This window comes from Sphaerodactylus townsendi, linkage group LG02, assembly GCF_021028975.2.
Source record: "Sphaerodactylus townsendi isolate TG3544 linkage group LG02, MPM_Stown_v2.3, whole genome shotgun sequence".
NCBI lineage: Eukaryota > Metazoa > Chordata > Lepidosauria > Squamata > Sphaerodactylidae > Sphaerodactylus > Sphaerodactylus townsendi.
Window position 1 is genome coordinate 159,696,229 of NC_059426.1, and position 23,860 is coordinate 159,720,088.

Below are 23,860 nucleotides of genomic sequence, written 5' to 3' on the forward strand. Positions count from 1 at the left end.
GCAAGCTGCATTCACAGACGGTTTGCCGTTGACCGCCTCTGCACTAATGATGACCTTAGGCTTCCTTGATGATCTCCCATCCAGATACTAACCAGGGCTGTCTCAGCTTAGCTTCTGAGACCTGATGAGACTGGGCTAACCTGAAGGACCTGGGCTAACCAGGTGAAGGAAAACAGGGTCTTTAAAGACTAAAAGACTTGGTCTAGATTCTAGAATAATTATTTCTGTGTGCCAAAACACATATGAGAATGTTTTTCCTAGAATGGGTCACCTGTTGGCTCAAGGATGATCTCCAGAACTTGAATGCTCTAGAAATTAAGGCTTCAGGTTCCAACTGGCCATTGGTGGGGCTTGGAGGTTGGGTTGGCAGATCCAGGTTGGGAAACTCTTGGAGCTTTGGGGATGAAATCCGGGAAGAGCAGGGATCTCAGTGGGGTGCAAAGCCATAAAATCCACCCTCCGAAGCATCAGTTTTCTCCAGGGGAACTGATCTCTGTAGTCTGAAGTTGAGCTGTAATCCCGTGCGTGTGTGTGTGTGGGTGGGCGAGCTGGAAGATGGCATCCCAACTAGAAATCCTGCTCACAGGTTCGTTTTGCAGCAAGTTACATGGATGAGAAAACAACCTTAAAAACGCTTGGCATGTAAGCATCGACGGGAATCGTTCCAAATGCCACCTCCAGATTGCAAACCGTCACATCAGAACTGATGCGGAGAGGGAGAGCCGGGGAAAGGGGGCGGGGGAGGTATTTAATAACATTTTCTAATCTTTGCTATTATGTTGAGGCCTGAATGCTCTTTCCTTTCAAGTATTATCATTTGAGTTGAAGGAGCCCTCCCCCCCCCCGCTTTTTTTTTTTTAGCTGGAACGAAAGACACGAAGCAGCTTTCCTGCTCCTCCAGGATAATTAGAAAAAGTTGGACAGGTGGTTTGTAGGAAGAAAAGGGCAGATAAATCCCAGCCGAGCTCTAATGCCATTAAATGGCTTTAATGCTGGTTAATAAGATGGACTTGTTTCAGAACTGGCAGGATTGTAAACAGCTAGAATTCTGAGCAGCAGTGAGAACAGGCAGAGCGCCGCTTGTCATCTTTTCTTTCGAGTTTGCCTGATTTCTGTTTGGCGCATGAGCGTGCAATTATGGAAGGTGTGTGTGTTTCGGCAGCTAGTTAATGAAATCTAATCTCGAGTCTTTGTTCTGTAAAGGCCGGGGCTTCGTGCTGGGAGGGAGCTGTGCAAATTAAAGAGCTTCATTGTCTTCCCCTTTCTACCCTATAAACCGTATACACAGAAAGGCCCTGATGACACAGTCTGTTATGTAGGAGCAGATTCCCAAGGCAGGGCTTACTGGCACCACCTTGCTGCCGCTATTTTGGCAATGCTGGACTTTCCTTGCAAGCAGTGTGGGGGTTTGATTCGAACATGGAAAGCTAGGGTGATTAACAAAGATTAGCTAATACTTCTCAGGGTCAGGGCAGGTGACATTTTGTTCAGGCTCACAGCAATCCTGTGGCTAAGATTATTTCTCCTTTGGAGGTGGGGAATGGCTCTCAAGAGCCAAACAAGGGGCCTTGTGGGACTTTAAAAGTTAACAAAACTTTACCTTGGCATAAACTTGAATGGACCAGAGCCCACTTCTCTGGATGCTGCGTGTTAATCTCCTTGGTCCACATTTTAATTCACTGGACCATACACTGTTTCAACTCTTACTGGGTTTGTATTTAATTAGTTATAAGTAGCAAGTGGTACTGGTACAAGAGAAGAAGAAGGGTTTGGATTTATATCCCCACTTTCTCTCCTGCAGGAGACTCAAAGGGGCTTACAATCTCCTTGCCCTTCCCCCCTCACAACAAACACCCTGTGAAGTAGGTGGGGCTGAGAGAGCTCCAAAAAGTTGTGACTAGCCCAAGGTCACCCAGCTGGCATGTGTGGGAGTGTACAGGCTAATCTGAATTCCCCAGATAAGCACAATCATCTGTAAGCTCGGTACCAATAGCTTAGCCAGATGTGACAGTGATATAGAACTCTTTGTTATATAAATGTGTGATGGAGGCAGAGTTACAGATGATTGTGCTAATTGGGCAGTTGAGTTCCGGGCAGCTTTTCTGACTTTTCTTCACACCATGAGCTGGCCATGAATTCCCCCAGGGAATTCCACTGAAGAAATGGTTCAGATGGTGCTGACTCATAAGTTGGCAGAGGTTTCTTGAAATTCATATGTCAGCAGATTCTGTCAGGGTTTGGAGCAAAGTCCCTGAGCAGGGCTGCTTTCACACGGAGATGATTCCCTGTGTGACCATCATGGCTGCTGAGAATGAAGAGGCACTCACAGACACAACAGAGCATCCACACAAGAGTTTTCTCCACACTGTGATTGCCACCACTCCTGAGATGAAAGTCCTGTCTTTTAAATAGAGAATTAATGCATGGGAATGGGCAGCTGAAGCTTTTCAAGGAATGGAGATAAACAATATCACATCTGGCTTATGACATCCCATTGAAGAAGAAGAAGAAGAAGAAGAAGAAGAAGAAGAAGAAGAAGAAGAAGAAGAGGAGGAGGAGGAGGAGGAGGAGGAGGAGGAGGAGTTTGGATTTATATCCCCCTTTCTCTCCTGCAGGAGACTCAAAGGAGCTTACAATCTCCTTGACCTTCCCCCCTCACAACAAACACCCTGTGAGGTGGGTGGGGCTGAGAGAGCTCCGAAAAGCTGTGACTTGCCCAAGGTCACCCAGCTGGCGTGTGTGGGAGTGCACAGGCTAATCTGAATTCCCCAGATAAGCCTCCACAGTTCAGGTGGCAGAGCTGGGAATCAAACCTGGTTCCTCCAGATTAGATACACAAGCTCTTAACCTCCTACGCCACTGAGTCTCTATTAAAGGAAAAGGACATTTTCTGTTTGAGTGGACAGTCTCTCTGAGTGTGTATAAAGGTTAAGCATCCAGTTCTTTCTGTTGTGGAGTTATAAGGGGAAAGCGCAGGCTGCACATTTGGCACACCCTACCATGCATGGATTTTTTGCTCCAGAAAAATCTTGGGGGGGGGGGGAAGCTTTGAGGTGGGGAGGGGAAGGCAAGGAAAATCTGTGTCTGACACCACTTTCTGCTGGCAGCGTGTTGGATCTAGTTGCTCAGAGTGTTAAGCTACAATACAGCAGCCCGACCTCAGTTCATGACCTGTGTTAGATCCCAATGGAAGTCAGTTCCAGGTAACTGGCTTAAGGTTGACTCAACCTTCCATCCATCTGAGGTTGGTCAAATAAGTACTCAACTTGCCAGGAGAAAAGTGTAGAAGACTGGCCAAGGCTGTAGCAAAATGCCCTATAAATATAGTCCGCCCAATAAATGTGATGTGACGTTGCCCCATGGGTCAGTAATTACTCAGTGCTCGCACAGCGGATTAGCTTCACCTTTAAAAGCTTTTTGCTGCTGCTGCAGCTGATAACATCTACTTATATAAATGCGTAATATGATGTCATTAGGAAGCATTTCTCCTCCCTTTGACAAGTTGGCTGCCCTTCGTTTACATTTAGCCTTTTCCCAGATCTGAACTAATGATGTCATATCACAATGGGACTCTTTTAATAGGAGTTTAATAGGAGCAAGGGAAGCGGTAGGCCCGTTAGATGACAAAGGAACAAAGGGTGTGCTAAAAGATGGCAGGGAGATTGCAGAAAAGCTGAATGAATTCTTTGCATCTGTCTTCACCCAAGAGGAGGTGAGGAAAATTCCTGCACCTGAACCAAGCTTCTTAGGAGGCGAATCCGAGGAACTAACAAAGATAGTGGTAGACAAGGAAGAAGTTCTGGCAGCCATTGATAAACTAAATGCTACCAAATGCTGGCCCAGACTGCATTCACCCAAGAGTTCTTAAAAGAGCTCAAGCATGGAATTGCTGATCTTCTCACTTTAATATGCAACTTATCCCTGAAATCAGGCTCCATCCCTGAAGACTGGAAGATGGCCAATGTCACACCAATCTTTAAGAAAAAATCTAGGGAGGACCCGGGAAATTACAGGCCAGTCAGTTTGACATCTGTTCCTGGTAAATTAGTAGAATCTGTCATTAAAGATAAATTATAAAACATGTGAAAGCAAGACCACCTGCTGAGAAAAGAGTCAGCATGAAGCTTTTGCAGAGGCAAATCCTGTCTTACAAACTTACTAGAGTTCTTTGAGGATGTAAAGCAGGCATGTGGATGAAGGGGGGGAACCAGTGGACATTGTCTGCTTAGTTTCCAAAGGCTTTTGACAAAGTTCCTCACCAGAGACTATTGAGAAAACTCAGCAATATGAAGGGAATAAGAGGGAAGTCCTCTATGGATTAAAACTGGTTGAAACAGGAAGCAAGAATTGGGTGTAAATGGGAAATTACAATGGAGAGATGTAGGGAGTGGTGTCCCCAAGGATCCCATTATTGGGACCAGTGCTCTTTAACCTATTCATAAATGACCTGGAAGTAGGGGTGGGTAGCGTGGTAGCCCAGGATTTGCAGATGATACCAAAATTATGTAGGGTGGTGAGAACCACAAAGGATTATGAGGAACTCCAAGTGGACCTTGATAGAATTAGGTGAGTGGGCTAGAAGTAGCCGTGCAGTTCAATGTAGCAAAATGCAGAAATTGATGCACATAGGGACAAAAAATCCAAACTTCATACATGCTACGGGGTCAGTGCTATCAGTCACAGACCAGGAAAGGGATTTGGGCGTCTTAGTTGATAGTTCCATGGGAATGTCAACTCAATGTATGGCAGCTGTGAAAAAGGCAAACTCTATGCTGGGGATAGTGGGAAGAATTGAGAATAAAACTGCAAGGTGTCATGCCCTTATAGCAAAGCACTGTGATGCGACCGCACTTGAGTACTGTGTTCAGTTCTGAGTAGCCACATCTCAAAAGGATATTGAAGATAGAAAAGTGCAGAGAAGGGCGACGAGGATGATTGAGAGGGCTGCAGCACCTTCCTTATAGGAAAGGCTGCAGCGTTGGGACTCTTTGGTTGGAGAGGGCGTCTGAGGGGGACCATGATTGAAGTCTATAAAATTATGCATGGGGTAGAAAATGTTGACAGGAGAAATTTTTCTCTCTTTCTCACAATACTAGAACCAGGGGGCATTCATTGAAAATGCTGGGGGGAAGAATTAGAACTAATAAAAGGAAACACTTCTTCACGCAACGTGTGATTGGTGTTTGGAATATGCTGCCACAGGAGGTGGTGATGGCCACTAACCTGGATAGCTTTAAAAGGGGCTTGGACAGATTTATGGAGGAGAAGTCGATTTATGGCTACCAATCTTGATCCTCTTTGATCTGAGATTGCAAATGCCTTAACAGTCCAGGTGCTCGGGAGCAACAGCCACAGAAGGCCATTGCTTTCACATCCTACATGTGAACTCCCAAAGGCACCTGGTGGGCCACTGCGAGTAGCAGAGAGCTGGACTAGATGGACTCTGGTCTGATCCAGCTGGCTTGTTCTTATGTTCTTATGTTCTTATGAGTTAATGTGTGTGTGTGTGTTTGGGGCGGGGTGTGTGTGTGAGAATGATGAGATCACTGATAGCTGCATGTGCCTCTATCGCATCTAATTTGTTCATTAACCATTTGGAAACTGGCACTTGGAATCTAAGCTAAGGATAAAAAAATAGTCAGTGATAATTTATCTTAGACTAGCATTAAAACCCATTTTAAAGTAAAATAGAATGGGCTCTAGATAGGGGAGAGAGAGGGAGGGGGGACTCCTTCCCGCTCCCTCTTCTCCCCACCCCCTCAGGCAGTGGTGGGATCCAAAAATTTTAGTAACAGGTTCCCATGGTGGTGGGATTCAAACAGTGGCGTAGCGCCAATGGGGCTGGGCGGGGCACAACAGGGGCGTGGGCGGGCATTCCAGGGGTGGGGCATTGCTAATTTCTCTGTTACTGTAAAAAACTCTTACTGTAAAAAAAAAGTTCCTAATTTCCAGCTGGTATCTTTCTGTCCATAATTTAAACTCATTATAGCAAGCCCTATCGTCTACTGCCAACAGAAACAACTACTTCTCCTCTAATTGCCAGTCAAATACTTAATACTTTCAAATACTTAATTTTGTTTCTAGAAATCAAAAGAAGGATACTTTCCTTAAACAAGGAACTTTACCATATTACTAAAACATGTTTTTAAAACAGCCCAACAGGGAGAATTATCCCGTTTTCTACCTTCGCTAAGCAGCCACATAGGAAACAACAGGACTTTATGATTTTTGGACCTAATGGAATTGCTAACGGGAAAGCAGACCCAATTAGTAACCCCCCTCTCGGCACACACAAATAATTAGTAACCCACTCTCGGGAACTGGTGAGAACCTGCTGGATCCCACCTCTGCCCTCAAGAGAGCGGCCCAGACCAGCCTCCGCCGCAACCTCAGCCAGGCTTAGATAACCTTAGCCACCCATCACTCATCTACCTTGTCAGGTAGGGCTTGTTGTTTGCTGGGGGGAGGGGGGCAATGTGCTAGCATGGCAGCCCAGGTTGTTTTTTGAGGCAGGGGGGAGGGTGCAATGGAGCGACTTGTGGTAGGAGACTCCTGGGTCGGGGGAAAGGTGGGTGGGGATGAGATGGAATATCACCCACCAATGGGTGCACAGGACTCACTTCATCCACTGGCTGGGGGTTCGTCGTCAGACATTCCATCCCTTAAGCAATTATGTATAAGGATTATTCTGTGCTTAATGAGAAGACAGGTCCTTTCTGCACAGCAGAAATGAAACATCCTGCAGACATTTTAAAAAGATCTGCTTTTGGCTTTTTGTGTTCCCACAGCGCAGAGAACACAAGCATGGCAAGCCAAAATGGTTCTTTTTTCTCCACCTGCTCGCTGATGGAGCTCTAGTCGATTTCAGATTTGCACCTGTCATTTTGAGTGCTGCTGCAGAGATTCTCCTGCCTCTGCCATTTGGTGAAGGTTTTCCACAAAAAACCTTCCTCTGCTCTCAGCTAATCAGTGAGCAGTTTCTGTGTAAAAAGTAGATGAATAAAGGTGTGGGTTGTTTTTTTGTTTTGTTTTCAGGGGGATGTCTGTGAAGCTACAATGACACAAATATTGCAGTTTCTCTAATCGTGACGTCATAGGTTTTCAGAAATCCCCCTGAAAACAAAAAAAAGGGGGCGGGGGGGGACAGAGGCACAGGATTGCTGGACAAAACAAACTTTATTCATCTACTGAAGATGAGCTGTGAGCAGAGGAAACCTTCAGAGAATCTCTGCTGCAACACACAAAATGGTGGGTGGGAATGGGGAAAATGAAAATAAGAGGTTTGGGGAGGAGAAATAAAGTATTTCCTGCCTGCTTTTGTTCGCTCAGCAGGAGGAAAACATCTTCAACCCAGGTTTGGGGGAAAAGATCACTAGTGTAGTGATTTTTGAAAAACCTGGGCTGAGAGAAATAAAATATGTTGAAGATGTTTTTTTTGGGGGGGGGGGGGAGTTGTGCAAACTTTCCCCCCAAAACGGTTTTTAAAATGTCCTCAAGATGTTTTATTTCTGTTGTGCAGAAATCACCAAAGAGAGAAGCTGGAAATGTCTGAATGATGCAGCCTGTCTAAAACTAGCAAAATAATTGTCAGCAACCATATTGGCCTGTAAACAATCCAGAAAAAAAGAAACCAAATAACGTAACGCGTTTTACCGAGGATAATCCAAACTACTAAAACGTTGCACAAAGTTTTGAATTCTATAGAACCCTTTATCAGGCAGGTGTTGTAAACATTTGAAAAATGATGGAGGAAAAAAGCAACTTGTCCAGGACAAAAATTAGATAGCTGGTTGATTTGTGGGAAAATCATAACTCTCCGAGGTTTCGATTAGTTTTCTTTTTCAAACGTATGGTCATGACTAATTTTTAGAAGTAGTCACAGTGATCAGATGATCCTTAGGAGACAGCAAGTATATTTATAGTTTCTGTCTGTTAGTGTGTTATGCTTCTAGGTCATGGAGGCCATGTGTGTGCTGCAAGTTCTATGCTTGGAACAATGTTCTTAAGCGCACAGGAGCCACTGTGGGACAGAACTGGGGAACATGAGAAGGGTGGCCTTAATTCCCCCCCCCCCCCCGCTTTCCCACCTTCAGTGGGACCTGATGGATCACTCTTGGCCCCATTGAGGAAACTACTTTTATTAGTAAACTGTAATTTTCACATATGGGACAAATAGCACCCTCCTTTCAGAACTGTTCCCCGGGATAAAAGAAAGTGTGAGGGAGCTTAAGCGCCCTCTCCCCTCACTCTCTATTTAGGGTTACGAGCTTTGGGTTGGCACTTGGAGATTTTGGGGATGGAGCTTGGGGAAAGTATGGTTTGGGGGAGGGGAGGGACTTCAATAGGAGTATAATGCCAGAGTCCATCTTCTGAAGCATTTTCTCCATGGGAGTTGATCTCTGTTGTCCGGAGATCAATTGTAATCCCAAGAGATCACCAGCCATTGCCTGAAAATTGGCAGTCCTAGCTGCCATTCCAAACTGATTTGGATGTTTTCCCCACAGACAAAATATCCTGGGATAGACCTGGGATCATACAACCCAGGGTGTTTTTATCCCGGTTTCTCCCTTCGCACGGCTGTCCGTCAGCACATTCAGACCGGGAGGAAAAACTCCAGTGAATTATGCATGAGCCCCCGGTTTATTTTCATTTTCCACATGAACGTTTACGTAGTTCACATACGTTTACGTAGTTTACATAGATTCCGTTTTTCCGCCGTTCTGATTGGATGCAGCTAAGGGGTGGGGGGAGCAGCCGGTGAGGTGGGAAAAATAAACCGGCTCGTCTCTCGCAGTGTTTGCATGGGTGCGGGATCGGCATGCGCTTTTTCAAAAGAACCGCCAATTTCATCGTTTTTTTGAAAGCCGCAAGATAAGGCAAATCTCACAGGGTGGGCCCGATTTAGGCACAGAAGCTTTGCGGAATTCATGCCCAAATTGGGATGGTTCACTTCCTTATCCCAGGATATATTGGCCGTGGGGGAAACGCCTTGGACCTCACACACCTGAAAATTGCCCGCTGAGAGTGGAAATTGCAGCATGCATGACACTTCCATGGCCTTAGGGGGAACAAGGTATCCATAACATCAGAGGCGTTCCTCCCATTGGGCAAAGTGGGCAGTTGCCCAGGGCGCCACATTGTGGGGGGCGCCAAAAATGCAGGTGGGATTTTTTTTTGAATTTTCAGTGTTTTTTCAGTTTTTGGCCTGCAGGAGGCACAGTTTTTAGGCTAGCAGCATCAAAATTTCAGGGATTTTTCAGGAGACTATCCTAATGATATCGCCCAGGTTTGGTGAGGTTTGGTTTAGGGAGTCCAAAGTTATGGACTCCCATAGGGAGTGAACCCCATCCCCCATTGTTTCCAATGGGAGCTAATAGGAGATGGGGGCTACACCTTTGAGGGTCCATAACTTTGGACCCCCTGAACCAAACTTCACCAAACCTGGGTGGTATCATCAGTAGGGGCTCATTAAGATACTCTGAAATTTTGGTGCTGCTATCTTAATAATTGCACCCCTGACAGCAGGCACACCCCAAATTCCCCCAGATTCTCCTTTTAAATCCACCCCCTTCCTGCCAATGCTTGTTTTCTTTCTTTCTTTTATTCTTTCAATGCCTAATAAAGGTTGTTGTTGTTGTTGGGGAGGCATCAAACTCATATTTTGCCCAGGACTCCAGTTTGCCTAGGTACGCCACTGCATAACATACAGTTAAGTTCCCCCACTTACTCTCTCTGTGTGTATAAAGAGTAAATCTATGCTTATCTCAGTGCTCTTATCCTCTGCTGTTCCTTTTTGCTGGCTTCATTCTCCTTCAGCAGCCCTGTTTCGGGACTTTCTTGCCAAGCCGCAAAGACGATGAATATGCATAAGTGTCTTGCCTCATCCATTATTTACAAGACCTTCAAATATTTTAAGAAGTAGGCCAACCCGCTTGCAGGTTTGAAAGACCCAGAACAGGGAGCAGATCTGGCAAACCAGACTTTCGGAAGCCAAATCAGGTTTGATCTAAATATGCCCCCTCCAAACACACACACACACACTTCCATAGGAGCCGTTGTCTGTACAGAATCCCCATATTTTCCTTTCCTTCTGCAAATGAAATGGCTTGATTTCTCCTCTTATTCCCCCTTAAACCTGCCTAGTTTTTCAGATTCTGTATTTTGGCTTCTGAAACATCCGTTGCTATGTTGTTTCTACAACAAGCAATAATTGCAGGGGGATAAGGGAAACTACCTGCACGCAGCAACTGCCGTTGGTTATAGCCGAGCTGTGAACCTGAATTGTCTTACATTAATTGGTACCTATGCCTGCAGCATAATTCTCTAGGTGCATAATAACACACTAGAAAGGGTACATATATGACTGTCACCTGATCCCCCCCCCCCCATACATCACAAAAAGAAATCTGAGCCCTTTTTATTGCAACGGAAAAGTTCCTCCGTTAAAAAGCAACGGCTGAGCCTGAATAGCATCCGAATGACTTTCCCTGTCATGAATATGATAATTCAGATTAATGAAAATGAGTGTTCTTGTGACAATTACATTCTCCAGCTAATTGACTCCAGAAGATTGCCTGAAAAAAGAAATCTAATGAGAAATGACAGTCTGTTTTGCATTTCTCACTGCGAGATTATCCTGATCCTAAAAATAGTTTGGGGGCATTCCTGGAAATGCGATTCACCCTTTACTGCAATCAAAGCAAGTCACCTCTGCCTGAATGAAAGAGAGAGCTCTTTGAAATTTAAAGTTCTAGTAAATATTGGCATCTATTGTTGGTTGGGGGAAGGGAAAGAGGAAGAGCCTGAACCATCTGGAGCTAGTTGACTGAGCCACCTACTGGGGTTTAGACTCCACCCCCACCCACCCCCAGTTCTATTTTCTCAACCTGAAACAATCCTGATGGGTGCCAAAGGGGGAAACCTACATGTTCCCTGGGATATATTTAGAGTTGTCCAATAATACCTCCTCAGGGGCATACCTAGGCAGGCTGGCGCCCGGGGACAAAACCTGAGTTTGGCGCCCCACCCCCCGCCCGGCGTATGGGTGGCCACCCTCCCCCACTAAGACCAAACAATGATTTTTTTGTACCAGCTCACAAAACACCTCCCACTCCCATCAAAACATACATGGCTCTCTCCCCACCAACTCTTTTCCTAATCACAACAACCCTATGAGGTAGGTTGTTAGCCAGAGAAACAACTCCAAGCCAGTGCAAGTGGGTATTAAGCATGTAAATCTCTCACAAATCACCCCCAGCAAAACATTTACCAAACAAATGTCAGCATCATCTCTCACAAAACACCTCCAGTGGAATCCACCCCCAAAACAGCATCACTTTCAATGGTGTTTAAACTAGGGACCCCAGATTCTTTTTAAAAATCCACCTTAAAGGGAGAATTTGGGGTCCCTGGTTCAAACAAATGGGAAGTGATGCTGTTGGGGGTGGATTCTCCCCCACCCTGAAACAGCATCACTTTTGAGGGTTGGAGATTCAGATGAAACAAATAGCAGATTCGGCTGGAATCTGGGCAAATTTGGGCACATTCGGACAAAAATTATCCGATTATGTCCTGCCCAAATATGAACAAATGAGAATGCAAGGTATTTTGTGTTTTTTGGGGGGGTATTTTTGGTGTTTTTTCGGCCTGCAGGGAGTGTATTTTTAAAGCTAGCAGCACCATGATTTCAGGGCATCATCCAGAGACTGCCCTGATGATACCACCCGAGTTTGGCGATGTTTGGTTCAGGGGCAGCAAAGTTATGGATGCCCAAATGGAATGCCCCCATCCCTATTGTTTTCAATGGGAGCTAACCTGAGATGGGGGCTACCCATTTGAGGGACCATAACTTTGCTGCCCCTGAACATAACTTCACCAAACTTGGGTGGCATCATAAGAATAGTTAACAGATGATACCCTGAAATTTTGGTGTCACTAGCTTTAAAAATACATCCCTTCCAGGCACCCCAAGAAATTTGCCCAAGATTCTTCGTTTTGCAGTGACTTTGCTCCATTGTAGCTAATGAGGAATTTCTGAGGCAGGCTGTACATTTTTGAAGATAGAGGCGCCAGACATTCAAGGTGGCTCCAAGAGCCTTGAGTAATAGCATCCAAGCTTGGTGAGCTTTGCTTCTGGAGCGGGGGGGGGGAGTTGAGAGAGTTCTGAGAGAACTCAGCCCACAGGCTTTCATGTGCAGGAGCGGCCCATAAAACTGAACCCCCAGAAGCAAAGGCCTCCAAACCTGGATGCTATTACCAGGAGGCCCTCCTGGAGCCACCCTGAAAGTCTGGTGTCTCTATCTTCAAAAATGTGCAGCCTGCCTACACACTCAGAAATTCCCCATTGGCTACAATGGAGCAAAGTCACTGCAAAACAAAGAATCTTGGGCAAATTTCTTGGGGTGCCTGGAAGCCGTGTATTTTTTTAAGCTAGTGACACCAAATTTTCAGGGTATCATCTGTTAACTATTCTTATGATGCCACCCAAGTTTGGTGAGGTTATGTTCAGGGGGACCAAAGTTATGGTCCCTCAAATGGGTAGCCCCCATCTCAGGTTAGCTCCCATTGAAAACAATGGGAATGGGGGCACCCCCTTTGGGGGTCTATAACTTTGCTGCCCCTGAACCAAACATCACCAAATTTGGGTGGTCTCATCAGGACAGTCTCTGGATGGTACCCTGAAATTTTGGTGCCGCTAGCCTTAAAAATGCGCCCCCTGCAGGCCGGAGCGTGAAAAACACTTTAAAAATTAAAAAACACACAAACGACCATGAAATGTTGGCGCCCCCCCACGTGACCAAATGGGGGGCGCCCGGGGACAAAGGGTACCCCCTGTCCCTAGGCAGGAACGCCACTGTACCTCCTTGGACTGCTCCAGGCTGGGCAAATGGCACTGGGGGGAATGCTGATGCTCCTTCTACATGGTCGATTTCCCACTGTAAATTAGATGTAGATTAATGCAAGTTTGAAAAGTAACCGGACCTTTTCGTCGCTGTTCTTCGACCTCACTTGAGCCACTTTCAATTGAAGTCATCTGGTCCTATCTCTGATTCCAGAAAACGGACATTCCCTGCTACCGCGGGATTGGATTGCCAGGGCTGTCCTGATTGGCTGTCGTGTCGTGTTGGGATGGATACTTTCCAACACTTGGATACTATCCAAGAAGCCCCCGTTCTATCGAGTTAATGTTAGTAAAAAGAGCAGGGGAATCCGAGTGTTCCTGTTCTCTTGAGTTCTCGAGTTCTCGTTTTATCGTTAGACTGGTAAATGTATGACCGAATCAGAGGAACAGGATAGAGCCGAGTGAGACTAAATCGAAACTTAAAGAAAAATCTGCACGCATATTGCCTGGCACGTTCCAATTGGCTGGGAGGAATCGCATCACTGCTAAGGCAGGAATCTGAAAGCAAACTCAGTCGCCCAAAATTCCCCACCAATCCAGAATGAAAACGTGTCCTGGCAAAAAGTTGCACAAGCAAACAGGTACAGGAGGAATGGGGGGTAAGGGATGGGGGGAGCAACAGAGCCGGAACTGATCTGTGGCCCAAGGTTCGGCAGTGGGGAAAATGCAAGGAAACCGCAACATTTCCAGTCACTATTCTGGAACTAATTAAAAGTGGGGAATCGACCCATGTGTGCTGTGGTCTGGATTTAATCGGGCACCACTCATTTGGGAACTGACAAGAACCCACGGATAACATGTGGTTGTATTACACTGGCGGACACAAGCAGGGTCATATTAACCAATGGCCGGGCCCCTAGGCTTGTGCTTGTACGTGTTGGTTTGCTCTTTAAACATTTACAAATAATAACTGTTTTGGCTGGTCCCAACGGCTCGTGGGAATGTTGGGAGCACAAATTATCAAGGCTACCACTAGACTGTACTGCTCATGGAGGTGTAAAAGGGAAGAAGAGGCATGACATCACAACCCTGACACTCACACACTATTGGCCTGCTGTCTCTCCCTGCCCCTTGACTCAAAACAAACCTCAGCTGACTATAAGTGATATCTGGATAAATACATGTATAAACGTATCGCTACAGCGCAGAGCACAACGTCCTTTTAACCATTGGAGCCCTAGGGCCCTAGTAACAGTGCCTCAGCAAAATAAATAAATAAAATAAAATTGATGGGCCCATCGTCCCTACAGGGCCACTAGGCTTCGGCCTAGTCAACCTTATGGATAATACGGCCTTGGACACAAGGCGGGAACCTCAGTCCTTTTCTGCACAAGCAGAATAATGCACTTTCAATGCACTTTGCAGCTGTGCGAAATAGCAAAATCCACTTGCAAACAATTGTGAAAGTGGATTGAAAGTCCATTATTGTGCATGTGCAGAAGGGGCCTCAGACACAACCCGTGTACTCCTAATGTTTGAAGAAGCATTTATAGATTGAACCTGTGGCACAGATTCTCTGGGATGATGATAAAACCTGGACTCATTTCCAGCCATAACACTTCGGTTGTTGAGGATAGCACTCAAAATCCAAGGGAATATTCTTGCTAAATTTCAGATAGACAACAGAAAAGCTCCTACTGTACCACAGTCTTAGCGTTTTCTCTTCCAGAGTGTGGGCATTTGGCAATCCCAGAAGTCAGACTGACTGGGGCAGAGCAGAGCAATGAATAACTAGTTCCACTGAAAATTGTCTCCAACTATAAGCAATATTTCTTTATGTTCCACTTTGTTTCTTTAGGCTCAAAGCAGCCTGAGCAATTCACCTTCACTATTTAATCGATAGAGGAGTGTTGTCTTTATGGAGGGAATCTCAAAATATCCCATTTCTCCCCCTATTTTATTTCCACCTATGTATTTTACCAAACAAACTGGTTTGTTTATAATTGGGCTCCAAGTGAAGCTGTCAAACTGAAGTCAAAATGCCAGGAGACATGTTAGATGTAGGCCCAAACTGGCCTTCATTATTTATGAGGTAGCAAGGCAAACTATTTTGAAAGATTAATGAAGTTGTCCTAGAGTTTCGTGTTGCCGGGTAACCATCCTGTTTTTCGGGGGAAGAATATTGTATACTCATGTTCATACTAAAGGGCTCTGTGTTATCCCTTCTGCCACCAAGCCATGCAGGGGAGGGGAACAGAGACCTCAGGAAGGTCCCTTGGGGACTCTCTGAAAAAAGACTTCTCTAGGGAAAAAGAAAGTTATACTTGCTGGGGATGGAAGGCTCCCAGGTTCGCCACAGGAGAAACATGCAAAGTCTCACCTTTCCAACAGGGATTGTTTCTTGTGTGTAACAGGAGGTACAAAGATAAGAATCACACACACTCTTTGTCAAGTTGCCATGTTTGGGAGGGGGGAATTGTCGGGGAGCGCTTTCACATCTGCAGGTGCTGGCCTATCTCTTAGTTCTGTCCTTGAGGTTTGTGGCTGGGAAGAGCCTCCAGGCTGGACACTACTAACTCTGTTGTTCCCATGTGGGGGTGGGGACCATGCTATCCATATTATCAACTGTTCTGGCACGCTTTTGCCAGAACTGTCTTTTTCTGTTCCTAACTTGCCTTCAATAAAATCCTTTGAATCTCACAAGCGTTTTATTGCCTGAGCGGGGGATTGACATTAAGACAGTTCTCCATTGTTAATGTTGCCAACCTCATGCTCCCATCACCAGCTGAAGTTGCGCAGGTTTTATTGGCGATTGTGGCTTTTTTTCCAGGGAATCTCAGGCATTCCTTCGCTGGGTGCTGAGATCCCTACTGTTGCGGGCTATGTTGCAAACTTCCTACAGGAAGACCTGAACGTGGAGGCACTGAAGTCTGAAACTGCTGCAGCAGCCCCTGCTGAACAATGATCACTTGATATGCGGCCGAGGCCGGTCAGCACTGGAAGGGGGATGACTCTGGTCTCACGTTCGGATGAATCTTACAATCCTGATCAGGAAGTATTGGATTATTACAGCTGTGAATTGGACGGATCCTGGGGGATTGCAATCCCAACGGTTCGTGGAGACACGCTCTGAGCGCTGGAATATCGCGGCGGGGCTTACCTGACCTCCTTATGATGCGGCTGGCCTCCACGCGGGCCAGGGCCTTTACGGCTCTGGCCCCGGCCTGGGCATCTCCCTCGGAACACTGTTAGGGTTCAACCCTCTGTGGACCTTATAGCAGTTCCGCGAGAGGCCTGTAAAAGCCGGGCTGTTCGCGGCCAAGCCTTTGGAGGGACCAGCCGCTGAAATGGTGCCCCAGCCGGCCTGTCACCTCAGATAACCATCTAATGTGGCTCGCCCTCCCCTCCCCTTCTTTCTCTGGGAGAATTTTTTGAACTTAAAATGGGGTATGGTGGACGCCTTCCCATTATTATTATTATTAGTATTGTGTAACCGCTGTTTTAAAAGATTTTAATAACTTATTTATTATGTTTTATGTTGTACACCGCCCAGAGCCCCCAGGGGATGGGGCGGTATAAAAGTTTAAAAAATAAATAAATAAATAAATAAATTATAACTCTGGTTCAGACTCCGGAGCAGCAGTGGCGTAGGAGGTTAAGAGCACGTGTATCTAATCTGGAGGAACCGGGTTTGATTCCCAGCTCTGCCGCCTGAGCTGTGGAGGCTTATCTCGGGAATTCAGATTAGCCTGTACACTCCCACACATGCCAGCTGGGTGACCTTGGGCTAGTCACAGCTTCTCGGAGCTCTCTCAGCCCCACCCACCTCACAGGGTGTTTGTTGTGAGGGGGGAAGGGCAAGGAGATTGTAAGCCCCTTTGAATCTCCTACAGGAGAGAAAAGGGGGATATAAATCCAAACTCTTCTTCTTCTTCTTCTTCTTCTTCTTCTTAAGTGACACCCCAAGAGACGCTGAGGGGTGGGACCAAGAGAGAAGTGAATACCAAGCCGAGATTCACAAGCTGCGCCGTGAAATGGAGCTGCTCCAGATCCGAGCACAGCTGGCCGAAGCAGCTCGTGCTCCGAACACAGATGGCAACCAGGATGGAACCGCTCAGCTTGGCACCCAAGCTGGTGCCCGGACAGGCGTTCGGGCTGGTACCCAGACCGTAGGAATTGTGCCCCCTCCACCCTTGGGGCAGTGCCCCCTATTCCAACCAGGACAGCCAGCGGTGGCGCCACCCGCCCCGGTACTGCCAGCTCCGCCCCCGGTGCCTCATAGACAACTGAAAGTGCAATTTAGGGGGGCATACATAGCTGACTCTCCCATTTCATCTTAGGGATGTCAGCCTCTAGGTGAAGCCTGGGGGTTCCCCAGAATTCCAGCTCATCGCCAGACTCCAGAGATTAGTTCCTTTTGAGATAATTGATGCTTTGTAGGGTGGATCTATGAAATCGTATCCCACTGAAGTCCCCCCCCCCCCCCCGGATTCTATCCCCAAATTTCCAAGAGTTTCCCAACCTAGATCTGGCAATCCTAACCCCTCCCTTCCCCCTCCAGTGGCCAAGTGTGAACCTGGCAGTCCTTTTCCATCTTCACAACAAACCTGTGAAGTAGATTAGGCTGAAAGGTGGTAGCTGTTCAGAGGTTACCCTGTAAACTTCATGGTAGAGCAAATGTCTGAACTCAGAGCTTCCTGGGCCTAATCCAACACAGTGGCCACTATGATACAACTGCTGTACTTTTAAGTATAAATCATTCAAAACAGGGAATTAATTTATTCAAAACAGGGAGTTAATTTATTCAAAATAGGGAATCAATTTTAAATGGTTTGGGGTGCTACATTTATTAGCTGTAGCTATTTCTGGTCTTAGCTTTTCTGTCTGACCTCAAAATGGAAAATATAAATACTGCAACTGGGGTTCAGAGAACATGCGGATAGTTGTGTACTTTTATAGCATCTTTTTTATTTCTGTAGCTGAACAAGAGGAAGGGTCATAGATGCTCTAGAGCCGTGGTGGCGAACCTTTGGCACTCCAGATGTTATGGACTACAATTCCCATCAGCCCCTGCTAGCATGGCCAATTGGCAATGCTGGCAAGGGCTGATGGGGATTGTAGTCCATAACATCTGGAGTGCCAAAGGTTCGCCACCACTGCTCTAGAGCAGTGGTTCTCAACCTTCCTAACGCCGCGACCCTTTAATACAGTTCCTCAAGTTGTGGTGACCCCCAACCCTAACATTTATCCATTTTGAAGATGGAGAACACTGATGCAGAGAGTCTTAGGCGACCCTTGTGAAAGGACCGTTCGACCCCCAAAGGGGTTGTGACCCACAGGTTGAGAACAGCTGCTCTAGATTTCCCTCTTTTCTTGATGAAGGTCCCTTATTCAGTCCCCAACACCTCCAGCAAAAGGGTTTTCAAATAACCCAAACATGGTACTGAACTTGGTGGATCCATGGGCTCTCTTCCTATAAAGCAGCTTTATATCATCCTCTTTGAACTGTATGCACCCCGTTTCATTACCAATGAAACCTACTGGTGCATATATGCTTAAAAGTATGCTATTTGCCCAATGGGAATTAGGGTTTTAAATGCCCTCTTTCTGTTCTTTCTGAGTCATGGTTCCATAATTCTTAAACATCACAATATTTTTTCATTGCCATAGTGACTGCTTGGTTTTTTTATTTTTAAAGAAATGAAGTTGAGTTTCAGTAAAGCCAGATCATCCATTTCCAAGGACTGTAGTCTGGATCATTTTATTTGTATTTACGTCAAGCTATGATTCTGAGCCGTAGTGCTTCTTCCATCACCTTTCTTAATGAGTCCAAATAGTTCAGATGATACTGTTTATTGGAACGGCGTCAGTAAGCTTCAAATGCAGTCGTTTTTCCGAGGACTTCTCTCACTCACTGGAACTAAGAGGCTGTGTTAGAAGAAGCTGTATAAGAAGAGGAGGAGTTTGGATTTATACCCCACTTTTCTCACTCCTAATGAGTCTCAAAGCAACTTCTCTTCCTCTCTCCACAACAGGAACCTTGTGAGGTAGGTGGGGCTGAGAGATTTCTGAGGAAACCTTGGCCCCTTCCGCGCATGCAAAATAATGTGTTTTCAAACCACTTTCACAACTGTTTGCAAGTGGATTTTGCCATTCCGCACAGCTTCAAAGAGCATTGAAAGCAGTTTGAAAGTGCATTATTCTGCATGTGCGGAATGAGCCCTTGACTGGCCCAAAGTCGTCCAGCAGGCTTCGTGTGGAGGAGCAGGGAAACAAACTCAGATCTTCACATAAGGGTCCGTCGCTCCTATGGAGGAGTGGGGAATGAAACCTGGTTCTGCAGATTAGAGTCCACCTCTGTTAACTACTATACCACACTGGTCTTTAAAGACATGTTTTCACCGTCCTAATGTTTGGGTCCAATACTCTAGATAGGGGCAGCCCAGCAGAAGAAAAGTAGTCAGGTGACATCTGTTCTCTCTTGGAATCACTGGAAACTCTATGGAAATCTCTCGACTGCTAGAGAATTGTGACATCACTTTCCAGGCTGTTCCTGGAAGTGATATCATGACAGCCCCAATCATACTCCTCACCAGGATTGCCTGTTGGTGTTGTAGTGTATACAAACAGCCTTTGGGAGCAAGTTTCTGCTTTACATGTCCTTTAATTTTGGCCCTGCAGTACTCCTGTATGTGAATAAGCTGCTCAGGGAGCTGATCAAGAGGCTAACAAAAAAATAGACCTTGCCAGAAAGAGAGAGCTAAATAAAACAAAACCTTCTTAAATTGAAACAAAGTTGGGGTGTCCTGCTGTCCACAGTACTACAGTTGGGAACAACAGGAGAAGCTTTATTTATTTTATTTATTTTCTCGCATTTCTACCCCGCCCATTCCGCATAGGGCTCAGGAGGGCGTACAACCATTTAAATATAAAACACATTTAAAACACAGTAAAAATGGAATAAGTTCAATAAATACAGTAAAATGAAATATATTAAAAGACAACCCTTGAAGGCCCATTGGCTATAATAGGAGCAAGGAATGCTAATTGACTTCCATAGGGTGTGCTAAAATACATCACAGGGAAAATATTCCAATTAAAATGTGGAATGGATTTTGCAGGAAGGTCTCTGTATCCAGATTGGGGTTGCCAGGTATCCCCTGGCTACTAGCAGGACATGGGTCAGGTGGCTAGAGACTTAGGTGTAAATGGAGGCCACCATCAACACATCAACATCACTTTTGTAAGTGATGTCATCATATTGCTGACAGCCATAGGGTTACTCTGGCATTGTGGCAAAAACTCTATGGTAGAAGTCATTTTGGCCAAATACCAGCATGACTCTGCAGTCATCGGTTGATGCATTGCTGCTGGCCTCCATCTACACCTGGTTATTCCTTGCTCTGCTGGCTGGCTGGCTGCTGAACAGCACCTGAGGGGAGGAGTTTAGAGGAGGGGATCCCCCACCCCTGCCTGGAAATGACCACCATAGCCCAGATAGACTTCTCTGGGACTGGAAGGCTGGGCCACAGGGTGGGATGATGGTCCCCTTGAGTAACAGAAGAGTTCTGGGACTGGATTCACAGCCCCCAGACTGGAATTATGGCCACTGGGAGCAACAGAACTCTTCTGGTCCTGGAATGAACACTCATAGGCCCTTTCCCCACTTACCATTTGCTGCGTGCTACTCTTCCCAAATAACGCATGGTCCAGCAGCGCTCCCCACAAGTCCGGGCGGCGACAACGCAGCCGCCCCGACTCTGCGCTCTCACGTCCCCTCAGCGTGCGTCATTTCTGATGCTGAAGAAACGGCACCTTCTGACTGAGGGGAACAGTGGGGAACACGACCCCGTGGCGGAAATCGCTCACGCTGAGAGTAGCGCGCTGCAAACCGTAAGTGGGGAAAGGCCCATAGAGGGGTATGGTAAACCCTGGGAGTAGCATTATCTTTCTGGGCCTGGAATGACAGAGTGGAACGACAGCCCCTATAATTCAGATCAGTGAAAGGTATTTCATTTCAATGTAAGGTTTGGATTACAGATGCTAAGCAATGATTTGTCACAGAAACAATAATTCTACTCTGGGGACTTGCCATTCCAGTCACAGAACATTTCTGCTACTTCAGGGCCACATTTGTTTTTAAAAAGAATGAATCCACTCCACAGTCTCATACACCTTCCTTCTCCTTCCCCCTTACATTTTCTACCATATTCCACTTCATGACCTCTCTCTCTCTCTCTCTCTCCCTCTCTCTCTCTCTCTCTCCCTCTCTCTCTCTCTCTCTCTTTGAGCAAATTGAGAATAGGTTTAACTGTGAAAATAAATGGTGAACCCTTTGAGGCATCCAAATCGGCTCCCTCGATAGATGCCGTTTCAGGGGGCTGTTTCAGTGAAGGTGGGAGCGAGAAGCTCTGAATACCAATGGGCAAGATTCACAAAGTTCAAAGGCCTTCTTATGGATGTATTCAAGACTGAAATTGCGAAAGAAAAATAATAATCCCAGTGTATTTGAATTGCATTTGTTAAGGATACTTCTGAAATCTCATTATAAGCAGAGCAGCGTTATCAACTACAGGCCAGTCATATGTATAATATATGATTTGTCACAGAAGATATATATATATACACACACACACACACACACACACACATACATACATACATAGTCACTTATATATATACATATATGTATAAAAGCAAAGGCTTCTGTGTTTTCGGCATGTGTAGCTAATACACATGCTTATTTAATTGTTTAACTGTATATAGAATGAGTGAGCTAGAAGGAAAGACAGATGCTCAGTAGAATAAGTGTATGCTTGAAATTTAAGAAAGGTATGGAATGGTGTCTTATTCTGGTTTTGTATTGCCCCTGTTTTTAGGATATGTCAGTTGTACATATTTTATATCTGAATCCTGATTTCATCTGATTCTGAGATTTCTGCATTTTCCACTAACATGTAAAAAAAACCTGTCCTGAATGTCACAAAGTAGGGACAGCAGGCCAGACACAACCTCCCTCAAGCCATATGATATGACCTCTGGTGGGCCGGATGCAGCCCTTAGTCCACTGGGTTGGGCTGGCCTAGAGACCTCCCCTGTACCACTACACCATGCTGGCTTTTAAAGACATGTTTTCACCATCCTCATGTTGGTGAAATTAATGGTGAAATGTTGGTGAAATTAATGGAGGAGTCCACCGGAGATTAATCTACTGGAGAAGTCCAGGTGGCCATAATAACTAACCCCAGTGGCGTAGCACCAAGGGGATTGGGGCAGGGGTGTGCCGGTGCGGGGGCGTTCCAGGGCATGGTGGGGGTGTTCCAGGGCATGGTGTGGCAAGGGTGTGGCAGCGGCGTGGGGTGCATGCATGCCCCGGGTGCATGCATCCCCCTAGCTCTGGCCCTGGCTAACCCACCCTTGAAAACAGGGTTCTTCAGAACAGTGACTAATATGTTTGATAACTAATTACTGATAATGTAGCTGTTTTGGTCCTGGCTCTCATCTTTTGACTTTACCCGTTCACAGCCCGCTTTGAAAGGCAAATTATTTTTCATGTCCAATGACTTCACATTCAGCTGGCGCTTCCCTTTCTTCTACTGCCGTGCTGGCTGAATGACATGTCGTTCTCCGCTCCTGGCGTTTCGAGCACCACCCCCTGTGAATTAACGCACTGTTTCTGTTCTTCTGGCTTGCATTAGGTGGTTTCCCTGCCTAATTGTATTTATTACTGCTTATATTCATATATTCCTGAAATCTGTTTTGGGAGATCACAGCAGTCTTTTGCAAACACCTGTTTGCAAATCATTGTGGTAACTCATGAAACATTAATGAGAAGGATATTTTCTGTAAACTTCCTAATTTGTGTCGGCAGAAATGAGCGTAAAGTGGATGTGCTTGTTGTGTTGCTCAGCTCCACCCTCATTGTATCATTCTCTTCAAGGTCACACACTGTGACAATTGAAGGTTGTGACTTGTGTCGTCTCTTCCTCATATGACTTTACGCTGTTCCTCGTTCTTGGATGGCAGCCAAGTGGAATGTAAAGCAGGGCAAATGGGGGAAAAATATCTTTCACTGGAGTTCTCTGATGGATACCTTTGAGACCCAACAGGGTGGATCCAACCAGCTTTTCCGCTGATGAAAAAGGGAGGAAGATATCCTTTGATCACGCAAAAAGGTTATGCTAAGGATCATGAGGCCTCCGTAGATAAAAACGTGTGAGGCACTAGCTGAAGGAAAGAGAAAAGTGGAGTGGGTGAGACTCTGAAAATGTGAGTTGGCTACAACCAGTAGTTGGGGAGTTGGAATGGATGGCAAAATGGAGTTATTTCTTTGTCCGAAAAGAAGAAGAGTTTGGATTTATATCCCCCCTTTCTCTCCTGCAGGAGACTCAAAGGGGCTTACAATCTCCTTTCCCTTCCCCCTCACAACAAACACCCTGTGAGGTAGGTGGGGCTGAGAGAGCTATGAGAAGCTGTGACTAGCCCAAGGTCACCCAGCTGGCATGTGTGGGAGTGCACAGGCTAATCTGAATTCCCCAGATAAGCCTCCACAGCTCAAGAGGCAGAGCGGGGAATCAAACCCGGTTCCTCCAGATTAGAACGCACCTGCTCTTAAACACTGCACCACAGATTTATGCTTATTCCTCTAGTGATGTAAATTTCTGTTCGTTGCCATCTGCTTTGTTTTGTGCTGAATGTCTTGGAAGTAAGAAAACAATATTCACTGTTTGGCTTTTGAAAGCAAAAAATGGGACCAGGGAGAAAAAAGAACACATGAGATCAGTGGTGGGATTCAAATAATTTAACAACCGGTTGTTTACAAGCACCATTTTAACAACCGTTTTCCGAAGTGGTGCGAGATTGTTCCAAGGTCCGGTCCACACCAGAGTTTGGAAGTGTTACTCAGACCCAGTTGAATTTCTTACCTGGGTTTAAATGCATGGGTTCCATGTTCCACGTTCAAAGACCAGAAGAGCCCAGTAAACGTATGTGTAATAATTTACTGCACTTTTAAAAACT

General features: G+C 45.9%; 1 protein-coding gene across 6 annotated transcripts in view; it reads left to right on the plus strand.

Annotated features, from left to right (window-relative positions):
* The window catches only part of EML1 (EMAP like 1), a 170,297-nt gene that overhangs the window by 39,396 nt on the left and 107,041 nt on the right, over positions 1-23,860 (plus strand). The window lies entirely within an intron of this gene.